Here is a 19083-nt window from a genome sequence, read left to right on the forward strand (position 1 = left end):
GCACTCCCTGTGGTGCTCTGTGTCTTCATCAAGGGGGACGGGTGGTGTGTAGGTGTGTGGGTGTGTGAACAGCTGACAGGCCGAAGTGGGGATTGAAAATCTATTCAGAAAGCTGAGTTTCCTGTCCGCTTCCCCACAGCCCCTCCCCTTAATACACAAACGCTCCTTGAGCGCCCGCCATGTGCCCAGCCCCACGCCGGGTCCTAGGGACGGAGAAATGGATGAGACACTGCCCTTGGCCTCCGGGGCTGCGGGACAGGCCTGCCCCAAGAGGCTGAGGGGCTGCCTGTCACTAGGCCTTACTCAGCCAGCGTCCCTGAGCACTCCTGTGTGCACAGAGATGAAGGGACGAATGTGGCGGACGTTCCGGCCTGCAGGGAGCTTGCAGGCAAGGGCGCTGTGGGACTGCAGAGCACAGAGTCTGCCCGGGCAACTGCTACTGCACAGTGTGGCACGTGCTAGGGTGAGGGAGGTACGTGGGCACCCAGAGGGGGAGCAGTTCACACAGTCTAGAGGGAATCGGACAGCCAACCTGAGGAAGTGGCCCTGAGCCCAGTTCCGAAGGAGGAGGATTTAGCCAAGTTGAACAGCTGGGAAGAATGGTCAAAATAGAGAGAACAGCGGCAGGTGCAAAGGCCCAGAGGAGAGGCAGAGGCTTGGAGGGACACACAGAAGTTGAGCGCAGTGGAGCATGATGGGCTGTGGCGGGCCCAGGCCACGGACGGCCATCATAGTCCAGTTTATGAGGACATGGACTTGACCCTGCGACGGCGGGGGGAGTACTGCTTACTGGCATTATGCAGGGGAGAAACACCAGAGATATGTTTTAAAAAGATCACCTTGGCATGTATTTTTTTTATGATTAAAAAATAAAAATATTCTCAGTTTTTCATTTAAGTCACGCTCGGTGCTGTGGAAGGGAATAAGTGAGAGGCAGGGAGGGTATTGCAGTGATTGGGATATTTGGCCCAAGTTAAGTCTGATCCTGGACACACATTTAACCTAGATGTTTTCATTCACCTTGGTGTACATATTTCGGCCACTAAGAGAGATGTGAGCCCCGAAAGGGCTCTGACTGTTCTTTTTTTTATCCTCACCCGAGGACATTTTTTCATTTTTTTGTACAGATAGAGTGGGAGGGAGAGAGAGGAAGAGATAGAGAGAGAGAAACATCGACGTGAAGGGACACATCGAGTGGCTGCCACCGCACGACCAACCAGGGCCGGGGACAAACTGCAACCGAAGTACGTGCCCTTAGCGGGAATCGAACCCGGGTCTCTCCAGACCGCAGGCCGGTGCTCTAACCGCCGAGCCAAACCGGCCAGGGCCTGACTGTTCTTTATAATGTGTGTCTTTCACTCTTATCTGACCCTATCGTGTACCACGGTAAGCGGGATCAGCTCATCGCCACGGTTCCCAGGTTGGTGGGGGTCCCATGTTTTTACCCGCTATGGGGTTTCTCCTCCTTTTATTGCTCCCCCCTGGGGTAAGGATAGTAGGTTTGAGTTTCATGAAGGGGGCTCAGTAAGATAAGCAACCTGAGAATGCCAAGAGGCGATTCCTTTCTGTGTTCAAATAGAGATGTTTCCTGGAAGTACGCCTGTGTCCTGAGCAAGGAGAGACTGCTTGTGTAAATCTTGCAGGCACACCTTTATTTCCCAGAAGGGGACATACGGTTTTGCAATCCCTTTCCTAGAAACAGTTGCCCTGTCGGATGAACGCCATCTGCTTCCACTGAGCAGGAAGGTGTTAAAGAGCCTCCTCTCACTAAGGCTTTGTCAGGGTCTGTTAGGATAGGAAGTGAGAGCTGTCAGGGGGCCTGGGCTTAGGGGGCACTGTGTGGAGAGAGCAGGGGGAAGACTGGCTGAGTTAGGATGCAGAATTGTCGCTGTACCGTGTGCACCATTGGCGTCCCAGGGCTCACACAGTGCCTGCCTCTAGGAGGTGCTTACTAAGCTAGTTGCCGGGTGGCTGAGTGGCTGCCCAAATGAAGGAATGAGTCAAATGAACGAATGGGAGGGTATGCACAGAAGGGTGAAAGTTGGCCTATAACCTCCCTCCAAATAGTGATAATCTATTAAAAAAACAGCATGCTTGTCAATAATGCTAATACGAGGCATGGTGACAAAAGAGCCTTTTTGGAGGATGAGCTTCAGGGACAGTGCAAGGTCATCTGTAAGATGTCATGAGTCTGCATTTCTGAGAGCAGAGTTCGGTTGATGTGGTGTTATGGACTAAATTGTGTCTCCCCCAAATTCATATATTGAAGCCCTAACCACCAATGTGACTATATTTAGAGACAGGGCCTTTAAGGAGGTGATTAAGGTTAAACCAGGTCATAAGGGTAGGCTCCTAATCCCCTAGGACCGATGTCCTTATAAGAAGAGGACAGACCCCAGGAGTGTGTGCTACACAGAGGAAAGGCCCGTGAGCACCCCGAGGGGGGGTGGTCCCTTCTGCAAGCCAAGACGAGAGGCCTCCCCAGAAACCATCCTGCCGGCACCTTGATCTTAGACGTCCAGCCTCCAGAACCGTGAGCTGTCTAAGCCAGCGGGGCTTTGACACTGTTACGGCAGCCCTAACGCACTGATACACGTGGGGGCCTGGGTCTGAGTTGGGAGGTCAGGGTGGACGAACCTGGAGGTACGGGCCCTGTGTCGTGGGATTCAGAAGGGCAGCCGGTCTCCTTCGGAGGCTCCTATGGAACCAGCACACCCCGGACATTCAGAACAAGGGCCCTCACTGTGCGGCCAGCCTGCCGGGCCAAAGTTCTGGCCCGGTCCGCCATCTAGGCGTGAGGTCCTGGACAGGCTGTAAAGCCCGGTTTCCTCATTTCTGGTTGGGGATAGTAATAGCAGTTACTGTGATAACTCCTTGTGGTACGAGTGGCGTTGTGAGCAAAGCACTCGGCACGGAGCCAGGCTCGGGTGAGTCCTCAGTAGACCCGAGCTGTCCCTCTTCCTTGCAGGGCCTGCTCCTCAGTGTCGCCGCCCTGGGTGCTCCCTTCTCTCAGCACACGGTTCAGAACATTTGGGACCTCTTCGGTACCCAGCCGCTTTCAGGGTCAGCTTCTGAGGTGGAGGGATCAGTGTGACACTCCGGCCAGCTTGCCCACCCCTAAGCCATCTTCCCGCTGTGACGGGACTAAGCTGACATCTGAAGGATTCCGTCCAGACTGATTGGAGCAGACCCCTAATAATGAAGGGCAAAGACAGGTTCTCACCGAGGATTTCCTCGAGAATACCTTGCCTGTCCTCGGCGGGATTTCACACCAGGAGTGTAAAGGCCATTTTTTAAAAAAAACGTGGAGATGAAGGGGTGGGATTTGGTCTCGACAGTGTAACTAGCATATGTGCACACCTTTCCAGGGACCGTTTGTGGAAGGGCCAGGGCCTAGCCATGCACGAGCTGTAATTACAGACGGCGACCTCACGTTCAGCGACTTCCTCCTCCCAGCACTCTGCACCCACAGATCACGTCTTCGGAGAAGCTCTGGAAAGGTGGAATCATAGCTGCTTTTGTCTTATTTGGTTACACAGTTCCATGTTTGGCTTTCTATATTGTGCATTTATTACGTTGATAATTAGGAGAAAATTAAGCACAATTTTAAAAAGTCTTTAAAAAAAAAGGAAAAAAACTCTGATCTCCCAGGGGTCCAGGACTGTCTCAGGAATCATAGGTGGCATATTCCAACACTGTATGAGCCATGATCAAAAGCACGTAAAAGTAAAGGAATATCACCCTTTGGGAGAGCAATTTGGCACCATGCATCACAAGCTATAAAAATGTCCATATCCTGTGACCTCGTAATCCCACTCCTGGGAAGGTGTCCAAAGGAAATAACCTAAAGGCAGGGAAGGCTCTATGCATGCAGACGCTCGCCACAGCTTTATTTACAGACGTGAGATGTGGAAGCAACGTAAAGGCCTCACAACATGGGACTGGCTAAGTAAGTTAGGCAGCATTCATCCAAGGGAACATTCTGCAGCCGTTAAAACTCACAAGACTGAAATGCTATTGCAGCGTGGTGAAATGTTCATGCTAATGTACAAGGAGGTTTACAAAGTTGTAGGCACACCATGATTATAACTGTGTACAAGTGCTTTGGAAAACACAGATACTCTTAGACTGAACAGTACAGGGAGACTTGACAGGACCTAGAGGTGGGCCCAGGAGAAAGGGGGTTCACTGATATCTCAGGTTTGTGGGATGTGCAGCTGGGTGGGCGAAAGTCCCATTTGCTGGGAGTCATGGAGGCAGAGGAGGAGCTGATTGGAGTGGGGAGAAGATCAGTAGTTAGTTCCTGACAGGTGAGGTTAGAGATGTCTGGGAGAATCCAAATGAACAGATATGAACTAAGGAGAGAGACTAGGCTGGGGGTAGAAATGTCAGCCATCAGCTTGTAGATGGTGTTTAGATATGTGAGTACGATGACCAGTGGGCCTCATCCACAGATACCATTAGGGTCCCTCCAGGCAAGTCAATCAGAATCTGAGGGGAGGTTGGCCCGAGGGGGTGGGCGTTAAAGAGAGGGGTGGCTGGGTGTGACCAGAAGCTCTCTATGGCTGAGACAGAAGGAGAAAAGCCTTCAGAGAAGGTGTGGCCAAGGGAAGCTCAAGGGGAGGGAGTGGTCACCTGCACCAGCTGCTGTCCAGCCAGCAAGCATGAGGCCTTGGCCTCTGGACTCAGCAGCGCGGATGAGGCCCTTCCAGCGCCGGGACTCCATGAATCGATAGCAGGCTGCAAGGGTCCGTTCTGTTGAACCGAACAGAACAGTTGTTCATTAGTCGCTTTTCGTAAAGTAAACACTTTCCATACCCCAAATTCTGGGGCACTGTCTGCAGGATTTTTGCACTGATTTTAGGTGGAAGAGGCCATGTGGAAAATGCAGATTGGATATAGAAACAGTGACATGACTGGGATTTTCTTTTTTTTAAGTTTTTTTGTTAATCCTAGCCTGAGGATATTTTTTCCATTGATTTTTTTAGAGAGAGTGGGAGGAAGGGAGGGAGGTGGAGAGAGAGAGAGCTACATCCATGTGAGAGACCCATCGATTGGTTGCTTCTTGCACACGCCCCAACCAGGGCTAGGGATTGAACCTGCAGCCCAGGTATGTGCCCTTGACCCCTTGACCAGGAATCAAACCCTCGGCCCTGCAGTCCTCGAGCCAACACTCTAACCACTGAGCCACACCAGCCAAGGCGGCAGGGATGTTTTGATAGCTCATGGGTACAGTGTGGCAGAATATTTGAAACTGGGACAGACACAGAAAAGTCTGGAGCAGAACTGAACATGGAGTGACATTTTCCCCAGTAGCTCTGGTCAGCCTCCAGTCTGGCTCCAGTAGACTAGGTTTCTTAAGCACAGAGGGGTGGGCATGGAAGACACTCCTGGCATCCCCTGGAGCTGCTGGCACGGAGCAGGGACTCTGTGGGTGCTCGGTGTGTCCTCTGTCAACGCGGATTAATTCAGAGCCGCAGCAAGGGCACCACCGCAGGGGCTGTCCCCGTCATCCCACCCCCCCCTCCTGGGGTTCTCCCTGGCTCACCAGGCTAGAGACAGATATTGGGCCTCAGAAGGAGGTAGAGGGGTTGTCTAGGGCCACATGGCTTCAGTGCTCAGGCATTCAGACAGGGCACACGGGACAGCTTGTCTCGGTTCCACAGTGTCTGGGGTCTCAGCTAGGAAAACGCGAATGACTGGAGAGTGACTTGAGAGGCTGGGGTCTTCTGGACGTTTTTTCACTCTCATGTCTAGAGCCTGGACTGAGCTGACTCGAAGGCTGGGCACAGCTGGACTGTGGATCAGAGCGTCTGCACGTGCCAGCTCCGTGCGGCTCGGGCTTCCTGGTGGCATGGCAGCCTCAGGCAGCCGATTTCTTACACGACGACACAGGGAGCAAGTGTTGCAGGGAGCAAGTGTTGCAGCGAGCAGGGCAGAGGAAGCATGACCTCTTGTGACCCAGTCCCAGAATCACACAGTGTCACTTCCACACCAGATTTAAGGGGAGGGCACACGGAGCCCGCCTCAGAGTTCTCTTCAAAAAGCTCATCTCTGGCTCTCACCTCCAGCTTCTAATATCGGTCAGACTGGGTCTCTGGGAACAGACACGATGTTCACGCCCCTGCCTTTCCTGAGACCCCAGGGTCTTTATCATCTTTCAGTCAAAACCAGACGCCTTCCGGCCTAGCATCTCATGAAGTTGGGACTTGGGGGTGAAGGACCCTGGGTGCACAGAGGCCACCCCAGGGCTCAGCAGCAGCCACTGGCCTACAGCGCAGGAAGGGCGGTACAGACTGTGCAACGCGGCCCTTGTGAGAGGACTTATCCCACTCTGCCTGCGACCTGCCTCTGGGCCAGTGTTTCCCTTCCCTTGGACCCAGGCACCCAGAACCAGGCCTGGTGGCCTCCTCCCTACCGCTGCAGGCCCTGCGGGCCCAGAGCTGCAAGTCAGAGGCTAGGCAGTGCTCAGAGGGGAAGTGATCAAGGTCTGGCCTCCTATGGCTGGCTGCCCACGGCCAGACCTGAGGGGTAGTAGTTACAGTTTCCAGGCCCCTGGGAAAAGGGCCAGCAAGGCAGGTTCTCCCTCCCCCACACTCCGATTCCTGGAAGACTTCGGCCTTGGGGACAGCTCCCCTGGCCCGGCCAGTGTGTGCATGCTGACTGCAGGCTGGCAGGGGGCCCAGCTCTCCCCACCTGTGTGTGTGTGTGTGTTGGTGCATTTCTGGTTTTCAAGGATTTTGCTCTTCGTGCAGTGAAGGGATTTTTGAAGAAGGGTCAGGGACATCTCCCCTCTTTTTCCCAGTTCCTCCTCTCCTAGAGAGGAAATGCCCCTGAAACCAGAAGTTTTGAATCCTGAATGGTTGGAGCCTCAAGGCTTTGTTCTTGGAAACTCAAGGCTTTGTCCAGACTCCCACGTGCCCTTCCCCCGACTCCCACAGTGGGAGTGACAGGGCCCAGGAGAGGCCCTGACAACCTTCATCCTCCTCCTCCTCACCATCATCATCTGCCTCCCCTGTGTCCACCAGCCCAGTCCTCCATCTAGCCATTCGTAAGCATTGTAACAACTGTTCATTTGCTCAAACTTCTATTCAGTGCCAGGCACGGAGGGAGAACTCAAACTCGGGCCCTGTCCTCAAGTCCGAGAGGAGTCGGACGCGCAGTAACAGCCGTGCCCGTGAGAGGCGCGGCCCAGGGTGTGAGCAGAGCACTGGAGAAGCAGGGCAGGGTTCGAAAAGAAGCACCTTTGAACTAGGCCTGGGGGTGGCTGGCATCTGGTCCGGCAGATGGGGCAGGGAGGGGGAGAGGAACTATGGTGATAGGAATGACCTGGGTGGGGCCTGGTCAGGACAGAGGCAGTTGCCCCGCGGGGCAGGTGTGCTCTGTCGGGAGAGCTTGTCCTCACCCCCTTCTCTGTCTTGAGCCCCTGCTTCCGGAGGGGACAGAGGACCCCAGGCCCGCAGGAACGGTCTTTCTTCCTTCTCCCCGGGGCCTGTATTTAGGAAGAGGGCCCCGGCTGCGGGAGCTCTGGACAGAGGGCCCATCAGTGGCCCACAGCAGGGTCTAGGCATGAGGCAGCAAGCGCCGGAGCCAGAGCAGGGGCCACGAGAGGGACAGGACCGGAAGGGGACGCTCTGCATTCCGGGCCTGCCTGCCTCCCGCCGGGCAGCCCGACAGGAGCCGCTGAACTGTCGCTTGCAGGTGGGGAAGATGCGGAGTCAGGAGTAACTGGAGTCTCCATCCTCTCTTAGCTGCCGGCCTCCCCGCTCTCTCGATGCCAGGCTGAGCGTGCTGCTCTGGCCACTTGACCCGCAGAACTGCCTCTCCAGAGCGTTCCATGTGACTTAACCAAAGGCAGAAAAGCTTCTGGTGGAAGGCCGCTCCAGCTGCCCAGGGGTGAGCTGGGGTCAGCGGTGAGGACATGGGCTTGGAGATCTGCCTTTCACCACACGCCGTGTGGACCGGCCTTTCGGGCCTCATCACCGGCCGCGATGGCAGACAGGACGGAATGGGGCGGGGGAGTGCGGAGAGGACCCGTTCAGCACGCTGGCTGGAGCTGGGATCTGTCTGAGTCATGCAGACTGGCCAGCTCGCCCATCCCCGGCCCTGCGATTGTGCAACCAGCCTCTCCCTTCTACCCCCAGCTTGCTTGGTAGAAAGCAGGCCAGGGTCTCTGGCACAGAGAGAAAATGAATTTCCTTTGCTATTCAAAATGAGCTAGGTGAATATTTATTGAGCACCTCTTACTGGGTAGGGATTGAATATCTGTCCCAAAAGAGTGCAATCTTCAGAGGGCCTGCAGCACCCCAGCCAGCGTAGGAGCCTCAGGAAATGGGGTGGATGCAATGAAGGCTCCGTGGGACGGCCTGGGGTCCCCCGGGCCTGGTTTACAAAGCAGTCCTGAGCCATCGCCTACCCGATGTTCTGCATTTTCCTCATGGCCCTGTGGGGGAAGGGCCGGGGCCGGCTGAGGTCCTGGGTGCACCCCTTCACTGATGCTCTTCATTTGACATCCAAGACCCCTGCTCTTGGCCCCACGCATCTTCCGGGGCTTGTTTCCCACACTGATCTCCAGACGCCCTTGTTCCAGCAACAACAGACTCCTTGCTCTTTCCCCAGTGGCCCATGAACTTTACCCCCTCTACACTCATGCCTTTGTTTGTGCCGTTTCCTCCCCTCCCTCGCCCCTGGTCCTGCACTCACATCGGGAATCTGAGTTAAGCTCGGGCGGAACTTCCATGCCAGATTTCCCTCAACTCCTTCCCCATCTCTCTGTCGGGGTCAGCCGGGCATTGTTGTGACTCTTGCTCTGCATTGCCCAGAATTGTCTAACTCAGACACTCAGTGGGTCGTGGGTTCTTTGAAGGTAAAAGTGGTGCTCTTTTTCTCAGAGGGAAGATGAGGCATAATGAGCTAACTTGGGTTAGCCTCTCAGTTCAACCCCTTACCATTTTGTGACCTTGGGCAGATGACCTAACAGGTCTGAGCTTCAGTGTTGTCTGTGGGATGGGGAAAATAATACCTGCCTCCTAGGATCATCACTAATGATAGGGCACTCCATGCCTGATAAGTATTAAATGTTCTGTAGGTGTGGTTTCTACCTCCCGTTCCTCTGAGCAGCTCCTGTGGTCCCAAGGCAGTGCCTTGCACAGGTGAAACGTTCAGTAATTGTTTGATGAATAAAATGAGTGACTTGAGCTCAGAAATAAACCCAAGCATATAGGCAACCAATTTTCTGTAAGGTCGCACAATGGGGAAAGGACACAGCCTCTTCAATAAACGGCGCTGGGAAAACTGGACATCCACATGCTAACGAATGAAATTGGATCCTTACAGCATACACAAACATTAATTCAAAAGTGATTAAAGACTTACATATAAGACATGAAAGCATAAAATGCCCAGAAGAAAACATAGGCAGTCAGCTCCTTGACGCTGGCCTGGACAGTGACTTTCTGGACGACACAAAAAGCATAGGCAACAAGAGCAAAAACAAACAAGTGGGAGACATCGCACGACCAAGCCCTGCACAGCAAAGGAACCGCCTACCGAATGAAAGGCAGCCTACAGAAAACACATTTCCAAGCTATATATCCCATAAGGAGTTAATACCCGAAACATAAAAGGAACTCACACACCTCAAGAGCAAAAAAACAAAAACTCAAAGAGTGGGCAAATGATCTGACCAGAAATTTTTTTTCTGAAGAAGATATACAAATGGCCCACAGGTGTATGAAAAGGTGCTCAGCCTCGCTAATCATCAGGGAAATGCAAATCAAAACCTCAGCGAGCTATCTCCTCACACCTGTCAGGATGGCTATGATAAAAAAAAATAAAAAAAAAGTGTTGACAAGAACATGGAGAAAAGGGAATGTTTCTACACTGTTTGTAGAAATGTAAATTGGTGCAACCATTATGGAAAACAGCAGGGACGTCCCTCGGAAAACTACAACTAGAGCTGTCGCGATCCAGCCGTTCCTCCTGGGAGTCCACCCAGAGGAAAGGAAACCCAAGAGCCGCCCGCACGGCACTGCTCACTGCAGCCTGATTCAACACGGCCAAGATGGGTAACAGCATACGTGTCTGTCGATGGGTAAATGGATAAAGAAAACATAGTATATTACATGACGGAATACTATTCAGCTTCTAAAAAGGAGATCCTGCCATTTTCCAACGATGTGGATGAATCTGGAGGACATTATGCTCAGTGAAATAAGCCAGACAGACACAAAAACTGTGATCTCACACGTGGAATCTAAAAAAGCTGGACACTCAGAAGCAGAACGGTGGTTGCCAGGGGCAGGGAGGTGGGGGAAATGGGAGACGTTGGTCGAAGGGCACACAGTTGCAGTTGTGTAGGATGAATATGTCTGCAGGTCTAATGAAGAGTGTGATGACTAGTTAATATGCTGTAGTGAATACTGGAAACACACAAAAATGGGAACTATGAGAGGAGATATGTTAACTAGCTTGACCGGAGTAATCATTTCACTGTAACATGTAGATTAAATAATTTTTTACACCTTAAATATATACCATTATTATCAATTAATAAATAAATAAACGAGTGACTTGACAGTCATCATTTCTGGACCCAGAAGATGTCCAAATCAGAAGGGACTTTACAGACCACTTGGTTTATTTCCTGAAACTGAGCACCGGAGGGCACATGATATTCTGAAGGTCACTTGAGTCACAATTCAAACCTTAGTCAGCTCATCCTCGTTCATTTTTCTGACAGTTCCTGAAATGATGGCCGGTCCCCCAGGGCTGCTGGGCGTGGGCACAACAGGGACACATCCGATGTGCATGTGGCTCCTTTGTGAGAATCCTCGATCTCACACCCCTTCGCTCAACTCTCACCTCCTCCTGGATTTTTTCCTACTGGTCCAAATGCCTCTAGGGAGTTTGATACGGCAGCCAAAGAGGGTGGAGATTGGCGTTGCCTTGGCTCTGCAGGAGGAGTCCCTGATTCTAGCTTACTGCTTCTCTGGAGAAGGTTGTCCCCCAGGCCCAGGTCTCCTCTCCTACGCCCTTTCCTTTGGTGCCATGTCCCTCTGCATTGCCCTCATTCCCCCGCCTCCCAGTACATCTCCTCCTGCCCACCCCCCCAACAAGCACCCTGTACCTTTAAGTTCTGTTTGTGGAAAGCTGGCCTCAGGCTAGATCTCACATCCATCTTCTATACCTGAGGGTCCATCTCTCCCACCCTGGGTCCCATCTCTCAAAGAACTGAGGTTTTTGTTTCACTGATTAAAGTAGCTTATCATCTTGCAGAGTACAATGCTCGACTCACCATCAAAACGTTTCAGGCTCCGTCATGTGGGTCTGGGAGGCCAGTGTGGCATCAGGTCAGTCCAGAATGTTCACATATGGAAACAGAGCATCACAGTGAAAATGGACCTTGGAACCACCCTGTCCCTTGACTCCAACTCACAGAGACACCAACTAATACCCAGAGATGTCAGATAGCACCTTCCATCCCATACGCTGGAAGCAGCCAAGGAAATAACCCGAGAGAGAAAATAAAAGACACATTTTGTACAAAGATTTATTTGTTTAGCAGAAAATTGGGAAGCATTCCATGTACTGAAAAACAACTAAGTGAAGCCATCCGTGGTTCTTCAGCACTAGAGAATCCACCCCCGCTGCAGGACGGCTCGTGGGAACCCGCTCTCTGCAGACACGCTCATGCCGACCGTGATTTTACCTGTTCCATTGTATTCGTCTTTATATTTACTTTTAAAGGAATATCTTTTTCACGTTAAAAATGATATCTGTTTATTTTGGAAATGTGGAAAATCAAAAAAATGTAAAGATGGAAATGAAACAGCACACTTTATCCTACCCTCCCAAGATACCACCCTTGGTATTTTGGTGCTTTTCATTTCACTTTTTTTTTTCTATGAATATATCTTATCTTTTGCATTTTATATTATCATATTGTATCAGGAGCATTTCCCCATGGTATTATTTAGGCTATATTTCATTGATTATAATATTTCACATTTTGTGACCTTTGAAATTTGGATATATCTTCAATGGATAGCATGTCATAGTTAATTACTGCATGTTTTTCTTTCTCAGAAGAACATAAAATAAGGATCAGTCCTCTACTGAATTGGATTTGATGAAATATGGATATGCTTCAAAAGCATGATTTTTATGCTTGTGTAATAGTCATAAGAACATAAACATACTTGATTTGATTAGCCTTTTATTATTGGACATTTAGATGAGTTCAACTTTTTACTTTTAATGAAATATCTTTATATGTGAAATGTGTCCATAGTGCTCACTGTTTTTTTGTGGTTGATTCCTAGAAAGAGCAATAATGAAGCAAAATGAGTGAAGGTCTTAAAGGCGCTTGGTGCAGACACATCTACATATGGACAAGGACCAAAGTGATTTTAGAGGGATAAAGATGGGCATCACACCTGCCAAGTTCTTATTTTCTATGAAGTTCTTTGTGCATAGATTTTGAGATGATGATCATAAGGACAATTCAGCCATGAGTAACTCTATTTATTTACTAGGATGTGCATGTGTGTGGGGTGGGGCAGGGAGAGGGGAGAGAGAGAGAATGGGAGAGCGAATAGGAGAGAATAGGTGAATGAGAAACGCCCAGTGCTACAAGAGAGCCCTCAATTACTGGAATGGATGGTGTGGGAGTGTGTGCCATGAGGTCTGGGGTGGGCAGGAGAGCTACTGGGGTGAGGGAAGTTTATTTGGTAAGATTTTGTACACCCCTAAGTTCCAGCAGTTAGAGTGCAAAGTCTAGAAAAAGCACTGAACTGGGGGGGCCAGGAGACCTGGTTTCAAGCCTAGGCCTGCTGATAACTTGCTCTCTAACCAACCTTGAACACATGACTTGCCCTCCTCACACCTCAGTTTTCTCCCTGTCAAGGAGGGGATGGGTTCCTTCTCTCTTGTTGCTCTATCATCTAAAATGACTCACCCCCATGAACATGTTTCTACTTGAGGGATCGGGTAAGAGAAGAGGAAGGCACCCCCTTCCTTTACTGGAGATGACCTGAGCTGCCAGGGGATATTATTGCTCACATCTTATTGACCACAACATCATCACATGACTGCACACACTTAGTTGCAAAGGTGTTTGGGAAATGTAGTCTTCTTCCTCTGCTAAAAACTGAGACTTTATTACATACTGTAGGATTAGGAGGACAAAATTTGGGGGGAAATGAGCAATCTCTGTAGAAAAATCTTAAGGTCCAGAGCTTCGGGACTTCAAATAGTTGCATGATGACAGCAGCAGCAACAGTTTATTAAATGGTTTACCAAATTGGGATTTATCAAAATAAATTGAACCCATCTCCTTACCCTTCTCAACCCTTGGGTGGCTTCCCTCCTTTCTCTCTATGCAGTAAGTCTAGAAGGACAAGTCTTCAGTCCACAGTGGGTGGCAAGACTCTCCCTGAAGGATTGAGAACAGATTCAGAATCCAAGCCCTGCCTTGAGTTTTTAAGAGCCAATGAATCACAATCCACAAATGTTATTTTAATACACAAGCAAAGGCTGCTTCCACATATCCTCCTGTATCGAATAAGGGTTAGCAAACCACGGTATTTATAAACCCAAATTAATAATCCCTAGAATTTATTGGGGGCTTGAAATCACTATTTTACGAAGGTGGCTGGTGCCTTTGCAATCCTTGGTAAAGCTCCTACTGTGTGCACCTATATAGATTGCTAGAACTAGAATTCTCAGTAAGGACACTTTGCCCTCAATGTGATCTTGAGGGCAAATATTAAATTGCTGCTATTTTTGCTTTTTAGTTATAAATTGCTTTGAGTTTAGCTCCATCATTATTTTTTTTAAATTTTTTTCTTTATTGATATTAGTAGAGAGAGAGAAAGGGAGAGGGAGAGAGAGCTGGAAACATTGATGAGAGAGAACATCAACTGGCCACCTCCTACATGCCCCCACCGGGGGTCGAGCCCACAACCTGGGCATGTGCCCTGACCAGTAATCGAACAGGCGACCTCTCGGTGCATGGGTCAATGCTCAACCACTGAGCCACACTGGCTGGGTGACTCCATCATTATTGATTTAGTTTGTTGTGGGTTGTTCAGTGAACCACCAGTGTATGGTACTTATTTGCATATTTGAAACCTATAATTTTTCATTAACCATTGTGTCTTAAAGTATCGTCTGTGGACCACCTACATTGGAGTCTCTTAGGTGCTGGTTAAAATGCATATTGCTGGGCTCTCGGCCAGACCTCCTGAATCAGAGTCTCTGGGCGTGGGCCCCGGCATAAGCATATCTGTACCAGCGAGAACCTCTGAACATGTCTGCAATGTGTTCGCATGGTGCTTCAAAAACAAAATCTCCCAGACCCTTATTGCTAAAGCAACTGTACACGTAATTTCCCAATTTTGCTTATACAGAAATGGATTGCATGTGGGTTTATTCTACTTAAATATCCTTACAAGAGAAAGAGTATTGTTTTAGCACATAAAATTGTGCATAGCTTATTTTAGGAAGTATGTGGTAGGTGATTCATAACACCACTCTCTTATTCTGTGTTATCCCCATGTTGTTTTCCTACTGACATATGAGTGTGGGAGAGGGGCCACTGGTCTGGCCAAGACCCCAAGGAGCATATTAGACTTTGACAGGTGGCCACACTTGCTGGAAAACTCTTAAAGAAGGAACATGGGGACCAAGACAAGGAGGGGTCCTGGAGGACTCTCCGTGGTCACAAGGGAGACGCAGCTAAGCCTGAGAGTCAAGAATGTGGCTTGAGGCCGCCCTGGAAAATGGCTGGGACACCACACCTCCACCCTGCCTCACGGGACCCTCTGGGGTCTTGCCTTCCTCTCCACCCCTGTACTGTGCACTGGGGGAGGGGCCGGTTGCAGGGTCCCAGCAGGCCCTTTACCCACTGCCCTCAGTTCTGACTGGAGCTCATTGTATCCTGGCTGTTTCCCTCTCAGCCTCTTAGTGACGGGCCTGTTGTCCAAGATGGGCGCGCGGCTGGTCCCGGCCTGCGCCCATGTATTATGCATCAGCAGCTCAGACAAAGCTTCTGTGTGTGGGAGCTGGGTGGGGTGAGGGCTTGGCCCCCCACAGAGTTTTATTTACCAGGCACTGGATGCCCAGAGGATGGGATGGTGGGAGCTGCTGCGTCCAGGAGATGGGCTTTGCAGTGGGGCCTCTGAGAGGAGAGAGGTGAGTGGTCACGGTGCCACCGCAGGCCCTCCTGGCTGAAGCAGGGGGTGATGGCTTACTTCAAGTTCAAGCAGCCAGGGAAATGGTCCCTCCACCTCCCAGGGCTCCCGGATGGCTCAGAATGTACTTTTTAATCATTGGCAGAGCCTCTCTGGCTAATCCTGGCCAGGAATTCTCTGGGGTGCCTGTGGTGTGGCCTGGGGGTCCTGGGTACCCAGAGGCAGGACTGATGCTGACCTTCCTAATCAAAGTGGACAGAGAATCAGTTATGCCCCCTGGATGGGGAGCCTCTTGAGGGGTGCAGGCAGTCTTGCTCCTCTCTATAGCCCCTAACTTGGGGGCCTGGTGCAGGATAACTACCAAGTAGATGTTGTGAAATGAGAAAGGGTTTCCGAGCCTTTCTGGCCCATTCCTAAGCCAGAAGCAGTGGCTCAGGCTCAGAGGAAAAGCAGAAGAAAGATGCATAGCCTCCCTCCAGATGCTTACTGCCTGATGGAGACTAAACTGCACCCAGATGTGGAGGGGGAGGAGGTTGTCATTTAGAGAGCCCTACTGTGCGCCAGACCCACCACTCAGCTGATAGGTGGGATCACTTTCCCTCCCAGCAGCCCTGTCCCAGGAGCCCTTTCTCCATCTGTGCTGGGAGAACCCTTTATCCACTGCCCCCTGCTCTGACTGGAGCACATGTCGTTCGGCTTGGGTTGGTTAGGTGTTGAGTCCCGGCTTGGGTTGGTTAGGCATGGTGTCCCGGCTTGGGTTGGTTAGGCATGGTGTCCCGGCTTGGGTTGGTTAGGCATGGTGTCCCGGCTTGGGTTGGTTCGGCATGGCGTCCCGGCTTGAGTTTGTTAGGCGTTGAGTCCTGCCCTGGGTTGGTTCGGCATGGCGTCCTGGCTTGAGTTTGTTAGGCGTTGAGTCCTGCCCTGGGTTGGTTCGGCATGGCGTCCTGGCTTGGGTTGGTTAGGCATTATGTCTGGCTTGGACTGCCTGCCCATGGACTAACTGCAGCTTATGATTTGGTCATGAACAGTATAGTGATCGGCATAACTGGGTTGCTGTTGGGGCCATGACTAATCAGTTATCTCAGGAGCCTTTTCAGAATAATAGTCATGCCTTTTCTCTACTGTCCCAGGTTCTGATATACGTTTACTAGGGGAGGAGGATAAAGAATCTTGGGCAGGATTCATGTAGCTCGAAAAAGCTCTCCAGTTGTCCTAGTTTCTCTCAGACAAGTATTTAGCCATATATTTAGTTTATTTATAGATTTCAGAATTTTACTGTGACTCCAACAGAAAGGGAAAGGTTTGCTCAAGGTCACCCAGCCCCTTTCCAGGGCCTCTTACTGCCTGGCCTGCTGGCCTTGTTGCCCAGCTGCACCCCCTTAACTAAGGTGGCTGCCCTGGATCCGGATTCAAACTGCCTGCTGGATGCCCTGGGCAGCTGTGCGAGTCTCCAGGCCATGAGCACGCTGTCTGCACGCGGACCATGACGTGCTCAGGGAATCCCGTGTTGCAGTCATCTGTGAGATCCCGTGTACAGGGCCTGGCCTTACCTGGGGGCCCAAGGTCTGCAGCTTGGCTCCCAGGTGCTCACGATCTCATGGGAAAGACAGGCAGGCACGTCCACCCAGGCAGACTGATTCCAATCACATGGGTCTGCTTTTGGGATAGGGTTTTGAAAGGAGGGTATGGGGCAGGCAAGTCCGAGGGGAGAGTGCCCTGTGTGCGTGTGTGTGTGTGTGTGTGTGTGTGTGTAATTGTGTGCTGTGTGTGTGCATGTTCATTCTCAGCAAACTCTGTGATCCCAAGTGACAGGTAACTGGTCCATCCGATTGATGGACAAAAAAAGATAAAGCAGTAAAGAAATAGGAGCCAATCTATGAAGGATTTTGAGTGTTGGCTGGGAAGTTTGATCTTTATTCTCTTAGTGTAGGGACATTAAAGGTGTTAAAGCAGAAGGAGATGGTCAGAGGTGTTTTGTTTTTATTTGAAAGAAATCTCTGAGGACAAAATAAAAGCTTTCAAGGGAGAAGGGGATGGGAAGGAACTAACAATTAAACACATTTACCAGGTATTTAATTTACCTTGCCTCATTTAATCCTCCATGAACCATGGCAGTGGAGAGCAGTAACCTTGGTTACCAGATGAGAGTCCAGGACTCGGAGGGTTAGGAAAATGGTTCATGGGTTGTTGGGGCTAAGTTACAGCCGTCTGTGTGCCTCCCAGCCCTTGCTTTCACATGACATCTGTTCCCTCCAGCTTTACAATGATGGGCAGGGTGCTGTCCTGGCACAGGTGGCCCAGGGGGCTGGCAGCTGGGCATGGGCAGAAGCCCAGAGGCAATGGGAGGAGAGAGCCATGTCAGCCACTGTGGCCTCTTATCTCTGCAGGTCCTGGAGCTGGGCGGTGACACCACCTCTCACTCTGGAAAGGTTCCATCCATGGCTTCCTAAGCACTGTTCTGTCGAATGCCTCACTCATGCCCTCTTCACTCCGGTCTGGGAACCAGGGACTTGGTTCTGGTCCCAGCTCTAGGCTGCCACTCATGTTCTGTGTGACTTTGAGCAGTCACTTGCCCTCACTGGGCCTTCGTGTTCCTACCTATGAAATGAAGAGTAACATGCGAGTATGCGCGCATGTGTGTCTGTAAGTATATTTGCGTGTGTGTGTCTGCGTGTGTGTGTGCGCGCTGTGTCTGTTAGTCTTCAGCAAACTCAATGTAAAGAGGACCAGATGAACTCAAGACCTTTCCTCACTGTGTTTGTTCTCTTCTTGTGGGACGGGTGGTGCTGGCATCATTATTCCCATTTTATAGAAGATGAAAGTGGAGTCTTGAAAGGGGGTCCTGGGTGAGCCTGGACTAAGCCATATTATTCTTTTCTACCCACACCCAACAACCTTGATCTTGAAATCCCCACTGGGTGTGGCCACCCTGCTGGGTGGGGCCGGTGCCTGAGCCGGGCCCTCAGATGGGGCTGAGCAGGGGGGTTTATTGAAGAGCCTTGTGCACCTGGAGTACCCGAGTAAGCACACTGTTCTGGGGTACTGGATTTTCAGTTCACTTCAGTAAATGTTGATTGAGCATCTACTATGTGCCATGCTCTGTGCTAAGTCCTGGGACACAGAGTAAAGTCCTTGCCCTCCAGGACCCTCCAGTTAGTGCTGTGGCTTTCAGATGTTTTTCTGGCTGCAACTCTTAGTAAAAACATAATTTTATGTTGTGACCAAGCCCATGAGCATGTGCACACGTGCACACATGTTATATGTACAAAACCAAAAGTCTTGCCAGGCACTCTGATATTTTCTACTCTGTTTTATTATTTTTAAATGCTGATAGCAACCTACTGCCTTATTTCATAACCTAGTATTAGGAGGTGACCCTCTAGTGTGGGAAACACTGGTCGAGAGCTGCATACCGTTGATTTATTGTATTGCACGTACATTATGTGATGTGGGAAAAGAGAGCAAGAAATGGGTTCTTTTTGTTGAGGAAATCAGGGAAGGCCCCCAGTTCAAGTGGCACTTGAGCTGGATCAGGATGAATGATAGGATTTTAGTGGACAGAGAAAGGGGAAAGGCAGCCAGACTGCAGCAACAGCATGGGCACCGCCAGGAGACAGTGCGCTGCGGAAGAGCTAAGGCCGGCGTGTCTGGCATGTGAGCAGCGCGTTGCCTGGGTTACCACATTCGGTCCTCATGATAATCCTATGAGACAAGAACTCTGTATGGTACGGATGAGGACATTGAGACTCAGAGAAGTTACATAACTTGGCCAGAGTCACATGGCTACTAAATGGTGGAGCCAAGGTTTGAGCTCAGGCAATTTCACTATCCAAATAGGAGGTTTCTAGAGATGTGACCCTACATATATTGTGGGGCTAGTTTATGGGGC

At 50.7% G+C, this 19083-nt stretch overlaps 1 protein-coding gene across 3 annotated transcripts in view; it reads left to right on the top strand.

Moving 5' to 3' along the window:
• CORO2B (coronin 2B) overlaps nt 1-19083 on the top strand; it is a 127233-nt gene that overhangs the window by 21325 nt on the left and 86825 nt on the right. Inside the window, exon 1 of one of the 3 annotated variants that reach the window (XM_036244677.1) lies at nt 3482-3500. The exons of the other annotated variants lie outside the window; for them this stretch is intronic. The gene's annotated coding sequence lies outside the window, so the exon portion shown is untranslated. Of the gene's footprint in view, nt 1-3481; nt 3501-19083 lie in introns of those variants that run through there. 3 annotated transcript variants of the gene reach the window in all.

Source organism: Molossus molossus, unplaced genomic scaffold, assembly GCF_014108415.1.
Source record: "Molossus molossus isolate mMolMol1 unplaced genomic scaffold, mMolMol1.p scaffold_m16_p_1, whole genome shotgun sequence".
Taxonomy (NCBI): domain Eukaryota; kingdom Metazoa; phylum Chordata; class Mammalia; order Chiroptera; family Molossidae; genus Molossus; species Molossus molossus.